The sequence below is a fragment of the Oncorhynchus gorbuscha genome, unplaced genomic scaffold (assembly GCF_021184085.1).
Source record: "Oncorhynchus gorbuscha isolate QuinsamMale2020 ecotype Even-year unplaced genomic scaffold, OgorEven_v1.0 Un_scaffold_3964, whole genome shotgun sequence".
NCBI lineage: Eukaryota > Metazoa > Chordata > Actinopteri > Salmoniformes > Salmonidae > Oncorhynchus > Oncorhynchus gorbuscha.
In genome coordinates this window covers 4,311-12,702 of record NW_025745244.1, presented here as the reverse complement: position 1 = coordinate 12,702, position 8,392 = coordinate 4,311, and the positions used below count along the sequence as shown (strand labels likewise).

The following is an 8,392-nucleotide window of genomic DNA, read 5'->3' as shown; positions in this document are numbered from 1 at the left end:
GTTGTTATCGTAGAATGTATGCACACATGACTGTAAGTCGCTTTGGATAAAAGCGTCTGCTAAATGGCATATATTATTATATTATATATTATTTATTAGCCTAGTGGTTATTAGTATTTAGGTAACTCATGTGAACTAGGCGTCATGTGAAATCATTGTCAAAGGCGCAGGAGATACTGTTGCATGTAGGTCTAGATTATTTATGGATTGAGCATATAAAACATAACTTTAATAACTCCAAAGCAATTGCATGTGGATCAGGAACCACTGACTCGCTGCATTTGTATTTATTAAGACACCTGCTGGTAACTCTTAACTGGTTAGGACAGTTCATGAGGCCTCCTAAATATCAGTCGACTAGGTGTGACTTAAAGTATGACAGAGGCTTAACATAGCTTTTCTTTTAACCCGTGAGAGTGAAATGTCTATTCTCAGCACTTAAAATGTCATGTTTGTCATTTATTATCATGTCTTGTCCCTGTGCTCCCCATTCTGTTCGTTTCCCTCTGCTGGTCTTATTGGGTTCTTTCCCTCTTTCTATCCCTCTCTCTCCCCCTCCCCCTCTCACTCTCTCGCTCTCTCTTCTCTCTATCGTTCCGTTCCTGCTCCCAGCTGTTCCTATTCCCCTAATCATCATTTAGTCTTCCCACACCTGTTCCCGATCCTTTCCCCTGATTAGAGTCCCTATTTATTCCTTTGTGTTCCGTTCCTGTCCCGTCGGTTCCTTGTTTAGTATTCACCATGCTGTGATTGCGTTTCGCCCTGTCCTGTCGTGTTTTTGCTGTGATTGTGTATCGCCCTGTCCTGTCGTGTTTTTTGCCTTCATCAGATGCTGCGTGTGAGCAGGTGTCTCTGTCTACTACGGCCTGCGCCTACCCGAAGCGACCTGCAGTCTGTGGCCGCTTCTCCAGTTATTCCCCTCTACAGACTAGAGGATTTCTGTTATTCCCTGTTTGGACTTAAATAAACTCTGTTTCTGTTAAGTCGCTTTTGGGTCCTCTTTCACCTGCATGACAGAAGGAACCGACCAAGGAATGGACCCAGCGACTTCAGACGCTCGTTACACTGCCGTCGAGATCCAAGGAGCCATGCTCGGCAGACACGAGCAGGAATTGTCTGCTGCTCGCCATGCCGTGGAGAACCTGGCCGCTCAGGTTTCCGACCTCTCTGGACAGTTCCAGAGTCTACGTCTCGTGCCACCTGTTACTTCCTGGCCTGCCGAGCCTCCAGAACCTAGGGTTAATAACCCACCTTGCTACTCCGGGCAGCCCACTGAGTGCCGCTCCTTTCTCACGCAGTGTGAGATTGTGTTCTCTCTCCAACCCAACACATACTCTAGAGAGAGAGCTCGGGTTGCTTACGTCATTTCACTCCTTACTGGCCGGGCTCGAGAATGGGGCACAGCTATCTGGGAGGCAAGGGCTGATTGCTCTAACAAATTCCAGAACTTTAAAGAGGAGATGATTCGGGTTTTTGACCGTTCAGTTTTTGGTGGGGAGGCTTCTAGGGCCCTGGCTTCCTTATGCCAAGGTGAACGGTCCATAACGGATTATTCTATTGAGTTTCGCACTCTTGCTGCCTCTAGTGAGTGGAACGAGCCGGCGCTGCTCGCTCGTTTTCTGGAGGGACTCCACGCAGTGGTTAAGGATGAGATTCTCTCCCGGGAGGTTCCTTCAGATGTGGACTCTTTGATTGCTCTCGCCATCCGCATAGAACGACGGGTAGATCTTCGTCACCGGGCTCGTGGAAGAGAGCTCGCATCAACGGTGTTTCCCTGCTCCGCATCGCAACCATCTCCCTCCTCTGGCTTTGAGACTGAGCCCATGCAGCTGGGAGGGATTCGCATCTCGAATAAGGAGAGGGAACGGAGGATCACCAACCGCCTGTGCCTCTATTGCGGAGTTGCTGGACATTTTGTTAATTCATGTCCAGTAAAGCCAGAGCTCATCTGTAAGCGGAGGGCTACAGGTGAGCGCAACTACTCAAGTCTCTCCATCAAAGTCCTGTACTACTTTGTCGGTCCACCTACGCTGGACCGGTTCGGGTGCTACATGTAGTGCCTTGATAGACTCTGGGGCTGAGGGTTGTTTCATGGACGAAGCATGGGTTCGAAACATGACATTCCTTTCAGAGAGTTAGAGAAGCCTACGCCCATGTTCGCCTTAGATGGTAGTCATCTTCCCAGTATCAGATTTGAGACACTACCTTTAACCCTCACAGTATCTGGTAACCACAGTGAGACTATTTCTTTTTTGATTTTCCGTTCACCGTTTACACCTGTTGTTTTGGGTCATCCCTGGCTAGTATGTCATAATCCTTCTATTATTTGGTCTAGTAATTCTATCCTATCCTGGAACGTTTCTTGTCATGTGAAGTGTTTAATGTCTGCCATCCCTCCCGTTTCTTCTGTCCCTACTTCTCAGGAGGAACCTGGCGATTTGACAGGAGTGCCGGAGGAATATCATGATCTGCGCACGGTCTTCAGTCGGTCCCGAGCCAACTCCCTTCCTCCTCACCGGTCGTATGATTGTAGTATTGATCTCCTTCCGGGGACCACTCCTCCTCGAGGTAGACTATACTCTCTGTCGGCTCCCGAACGTAAGGCTCTCGAGGATTATTTGTCTGTGTCTCTTGACGCCGGTACCATAGTGCCTTCTTCTTCTCCGGCCGGGGCGGGGTTCTTTTTTGTTAAGAAGAAGGACGGTACTCTGCGCCCCTGCGTGGATTATCGAGGGCTGAATGACATAACGGTTAAGAATCGTTATCTGCTTCCCCTTATGTCATCAGCCTTCGAGATTCTGCAGGGAGCCAGGTGCTTTACTAAGTTGGACCTTCGTAACGCTTACCATCTCGTGCGCATCAGAGAGGGGGACGAGTGGAAAACGGCGTTTAACACTCCGTTAGGGCATTTTGAGTACCGGGTTCTGCCGTTCGGTCTCGCCAATGCGCCAGCTGTTTTTCAGGCATTAGTTAATGATGTTCTGAGAGACATGCTGAACATTTTTGTTTTTGTCTATCTTGACGATATCCTGATTTTTTCTCCGTCACTCGAGATTCATGTTCAGCACGTTCGACGTGTTCTACAGCGCCTTTTAGAGAATTGTCTCTACGTGAAGGCTGAGAAGTGCTCTTTCATGTCTCCTCCGTTACTTTTCTCGGTTCCGTTATTTCCGCTGAAGGCATTCAGATGGATTCCGCTAAGGTCCAAGCTGTCAGTGATTGGCCCGTTCCAAGGTCACGTGTCGAGTTGCAGCGCTTTTTAGGTTTCGCTAATTTCTATCGGCGTTTCATTCGTAATTTCGGTCAAGTTGCTGCCCCTCTCACAGCTCTTACTTCTGTCAAGACGTGTTTTAAGTGGTCCGGTTCCGCCCAGGGAGCTTTTGATCTTCTAAAAGAACGTTTTACGTCCGCTCCTATCCTCGTTACTCCTGACGTCACTAGACAATTCATTGTCGAGGTTGACGCTTCAGAGGTAGGCGTGGGAGCCATTCTATCCCAGCGCTTCCAGTCTGACGATAAGGTTCATCCTTGCGCTTATTTTTCTCATCGCCTGTCGCCATCTGAGCGCAACTATGATGTGGGTAACCGTGAACTGCTCGCCATCCGCTTAGCCCTAGGCGAATGGCGACAGTGGTTGGAGGGGGCGACCGTTCCTTTTGTCGTTTGGACAGACCATAAGAACCTTGAGTACATCCGTTCTGCCAAACGACTTAATGCCCGTCAAGCTCGTTGGGCGTTGTTTTTCGCTCGTTTCGAGTTTGTGATTTCTTACCGTCCGGGTAGCAAGAACACCAAGCCTGATGCCTTATCCCGTCTGTTTAGTTCTTCTGTGGCTTCTACTGATCCCGAGGGGATTCTTCCTTATGGGCGTGTTGTCGGGTTAACAGTCTGGGGAATTGAAAGACAGGTTAAGCAAGCACTCACGCACACTGCGTCGCCGCGCGCTTGTCCTAGTAACCTCCTTTCGTTCCTGTTTCCACTCGTCTGGCTGTTCTTCAGTGGGCTCACTCTGCCAAGTTAGCTGGTCATCCCGGTGTTCGAGGCACTCTTGCGTCTATTCGCCAGCGCTTTTGGTGGCCGACTCAGGAGCGTGACACACGCCGTTTCGTGGCTGCTTGTTCGGACTGCGCGCAGACTAAGTCGGGTAACTCTCCTCCTGCCGGTCGTCTCAGACCGCTCCCCATTCCTTCTCGACCATGGTCTCACATTGCCTTAGACTTCATTACCGGTCTGCCTTTGTCTGCGGGGAAGACTGTGATTCTGACGGTTGTCGATAGGTTCTCTAAGGCGGCACATTTCATTCCCCTCGCTAAACTTCCTTCCGCTAAGGAGACGGCACAAATCATTATTGAGAATGTATTCAGAATTCATGGCCTCCCGTTAGACGCCGTTTCAGACAGAGGCCCGCAATTCACGTCACAGTTTTGGAGGGAGTTCTGTCGTTTGATTGGTGCGTCCGTCAGTCTCTCTTCCGGGTTTCATCCCCAGTCTAACGGTCAAGCAGAGAGGGCCAATCAGACGATTGGTCGCATACTACGCAGCCTTTCTTTCAGAAACCCTGCGTCTTGGGCAGAACAGCTCCCCTGGGCAGAATACGCTCACACCCGCTTCCTTCGTCTGCTACCGGGTTATCTCCGTTTCAGAGTAGTCTGGGTTACCAGCCTCCTCTGTTCTCATCCCAGCTTGCCGAGTCCAGCGTTCCCTCCGCTCAAGCGTTTGTCCAACGTTGTGAGCGCACCTGGAGGAGGGTGAGGTCTGCACTTTGCCGTTACAGGGCACAGACGGTGAGAGCCGCCAATAAACGCAGGATTAAGAGTCCAAGGTATTGTTGCGGCCAGAGAGTGTGGCTTTCCACTCGCAACCTTCCTCTTACGACAGCTTCTCGTAAGTTGACTCCGCGGTTCATTGGTCCGTTCCGTGTCTCCCAGGTCGTCAATCCTGTCGCTGTGCGACTGCTTCTTCCGCGACATCTTCGTCGCGTCCATCCTGTCTTCCATGTCTCCTGTGTTAAGCCCTTTCTTCGCACCCCCGTTCGTCTTCCCTCCCCCCTCCCGTCCTTGTCGAGAGCGCACCTATTTACAAGGTACATAAGATCATGGACATGCGTTCTCGGGACGGGGTCACCAATACTTAGTGGATTGGGAGGGTTACGGTCCTGAGGAGAGGAGTTGGGTTCCGTCTCGGGACGTGCTGGACCGTTCACTCATCGATGATTTCCTCCGTTGCCGCCAGGATTCCTCCTCGAGTGCGCCAGGAGGCGCCGGTGAGTGGGGGGTACTGTCATGTTTGTCATTTATTATCATGTCTTGTCCCTGTGCTCCCCATTCTGTTCGTTTCCCTCTGCTGGTCTTATTGGGTTCTTTCCCTCTTTCTATCCCTCTCTCTCCCCCTCCCCTCTCACTCTCTCGCTCTCTCTTCTCTCTATCGTTCCGTTCCTGCTCCCAGCTGTTCCTATTCCCTAATCATCATTTAGTCTTCCCACACCTGTTCCCGATCCTTTCCCCTGATTAGAGTCCCTATTTATTCCTTTGTGTTCCGTTCCTGTCCCGTCGGTTCCTTGTTTAGTATTCACCATGCTGTGATTGCGTTTCGCCCTGTCCTGTCGTGTTTTTGCTGTGATTGTGTATCGCCCTGTCCTGTCGTGTTTTTTGCCTTCATCAGATGCTGCGTGTGAGCAGGTGTCTCTGTCTACTACGGCCTGCGCCTACCCGGAGCGACCTGCAGTCTGTGGCCGCTTCTCCAGTTATTCCCCTCTACAGACTAGAGGATTTCTGTTATTCCCTGTTTGGACTTAAATAAACTCTGTTTCTGTTAAGTCGCTTTTGGGTCCTCTTTCACCTGCATGACATAAAACCAATGTTCTACTCCGAGACACTTTGTGGATACGGGCCAAGTACAACCAGAGAGAGATACACAAATAGAAAAAATAGTAGTAGTGTTCGCCACAGTAGCACCACGCACGAGGTATCGCAGTGTTTCCGACGAATGAGGTACACAAACTGTTCTGGTCCAGCTCTTTGGCATAGCCCAGATCTATGATCGTATGTATCAACCACAGAGAGAGGGAGAGAAAACAGGATAATGATGTATTACACTGTATGGAGTATTCTTAGTATTTTCGAAGAAATTACATAGCAAAACAGTAACTACACATAACATACAATTAACTACTAAATATCAAATCTACTTTGGGGCTCTACTGCCTTTAAGAACCCCTTCATTTAATACTTCTACAGCCCCTGTCTCTCAAAGCAAGCACTGAACTCCAAACACACCTTCACCAGGAGGGCATATAGTATTGCTGTTTGCCGATGAGTGAAACATTTCACAATAAACATTTTTACGGTCAATTTAACCCAGACAGAAATATGTGTTTTGTGCTGTACCCTCCATGTAATGTTATAAAACAATACAAGGGCACGCAGGAACACATAAACACAGCAAGAACTTGTTTTAATATGTCTGTCTGGCCTTCGTTACATAACTCTATTTGTGTCCATGCAAACCTATTTAGGAGTTTAGGGATGGATGGCATATTGCATCATTGACAAGATGGGGACATATTGGGCAAGTTAGGAACTATTACAGAGGGTGGGTGTCTGTCTGCATTGGGGTTTGCAGTGTTTGTGCTTCTGTGGTTATCCAGGTATCGTCTGTGTGATTCAAAATCATGTTAGCTTGTTGAGCTAAAGCCTCAGAATTTGTCAGGGAGCAGGAGTGCAACGTCTTCAATTCCTAAAATCACACAGGGAGACCCTCTCTCTTCTCTCCCTGCTGGAGGACGATGTTCTCTAGCTTCAGATCTCTGTGGATGATCCTGTTCTTATGGAAGTAAGTCAGTGCAGATAACAGGGGGGCTAGAGAGAGAGAGAGAGAGAGAGAGAGAGAGACAGAAGTTTGGAAAAATATCCTCTGTGTACAACGTAAAACAACAAATAATGCATGCAGAGCAGAATTAGGCCGATATCCGATAATTATGAAAAATTCAGGTAAGAAGTGTTAAATTCTACAACCACCTACAAGGAAGCGATTCCCAAATCTTCCATATCAAAGCCATCACCTACAGGGAAATTAACCTGTAGAAGAGCCCCCTAAGCAAGCTGATCCCGGGGCTCTGTTCACAAACACAAACAGACCCTACAAAGCCCCAGGACAGCTACACAATTAGAACCAATCAAATCATGAGAAAACAAAAAGATAATTACTTGACACAATGAAAATAATTTACAAAAAAAATAGAGCAAACTAAAATGCTATTTGGCCCTAAACAGAGAGTACACAGTAGCAGAATACCTGACCACCGTGACTGACCCAAAATTAAGGAAATATTTGACTATGTACAGACTCGATGAGCATAGCCTTGTTATCGAGAAAGGCCGCCGAACGCAGACCTAGCTCTCAAGAGAAGACAGGCTATGTACACACTGCCCACAAAATGAGGTGGAAACTGACCTGCACTTCCTAACCTCCTGCCAAATGTATGACCATAATAGAGACACATATTTCCCTCAGATTACACAGACCCACAAAGAATTCAAAAACAAATCCAATTTTGATAAACTCCCATATCTATTGGGTGAAATACCACACAGTGTGCAATCACAGCAGCAAGATTTGTAACCTGTTTTGCCCCTGTGTGTGTGTGTGTGTGTGTGTGTGTGTGTGTGTGTGTGTGTGTGTGTGTGTGTGTGTGTGTGTGTGTGTGTGTGTGTGTGTGTGTGTGTGTGTGTGTGTGTGTGTGTGTGTGTCAGGGCCCAGAGGGTGGTACAGTGTAAAACTCTCAACAGCAGGAAGTTCCCACCAAAGGTCACCAGGGAGACAGGAAGATTAATAATTTGTTTCTCTCTCTCTGTGTGTGTGTGTGTGTGTGTGTGTGTGTGTGTGTGTGTGTGTGTGTGTGTGTGTGTGTGTGTGTGTGTGTGTGTGTTTGTGCATGTTTGCATGTGTGTGTGTGTTACAGGTTGAGTATGGTGTGAGTGCATGTTTTTACTTGTCTGTCTGTGCTTGCTCTCAGAGATGTGAGATGTATGAATTAACATATGGATTCCTAAGCATGTGTGTGTTTGTATATTTATGTGTGTTTCCTGTGAGTGAATATGGTGTGAGTGTATGTTCAGTGTTCGGGTGTAGAAGTCTGTGCACAGTCTGCTCTTTCAAATCTGTGTGCATACCGGAGGGTGAGATGATATATGATTTGGTGTGTGTTGGATGATGTGTGCCTATGAATATCAGAAAGTTTGTGGTTAGTTTCTAGAGACTTGCAACTTCATATTTAGTATCGTCAAGTCTGGTAAACAGGGTGATGGAAAATAATTCTGTCAGTGTGGATAAATTAAACTGAAGTGAAACACAGTTCACCTAATGTATAGCATCTAAACAGGCTCACTTAATA

The 8,392-nt window shown here is 47.9% G+C and overlaps 1 long non-coding RNA gene across 1 annotated transcript; it reads right to left on the bottom strand.

Annotated features, from left to right (window-relative positions):
- Nucleotides 1-5,805: 5,805 nt before the first annotated feature.
- On the bottom strand, nt 5,806-6,624 carry LOC124018140. Its single transcript, XR_006835578.1, has 3 exons — nt 6,587-6,624; nt 5,962-6,033; nt 5,806-5,838 (listed from the first exon to the last, which is right to left on the bottom strand). It is a non-coding gene; the product is annotated as an uncharacterized LOC124018140 (long non-coding RNA).
- Nucleotides 6,625-8,392: the final 1,768 nt, after the last annotated feature.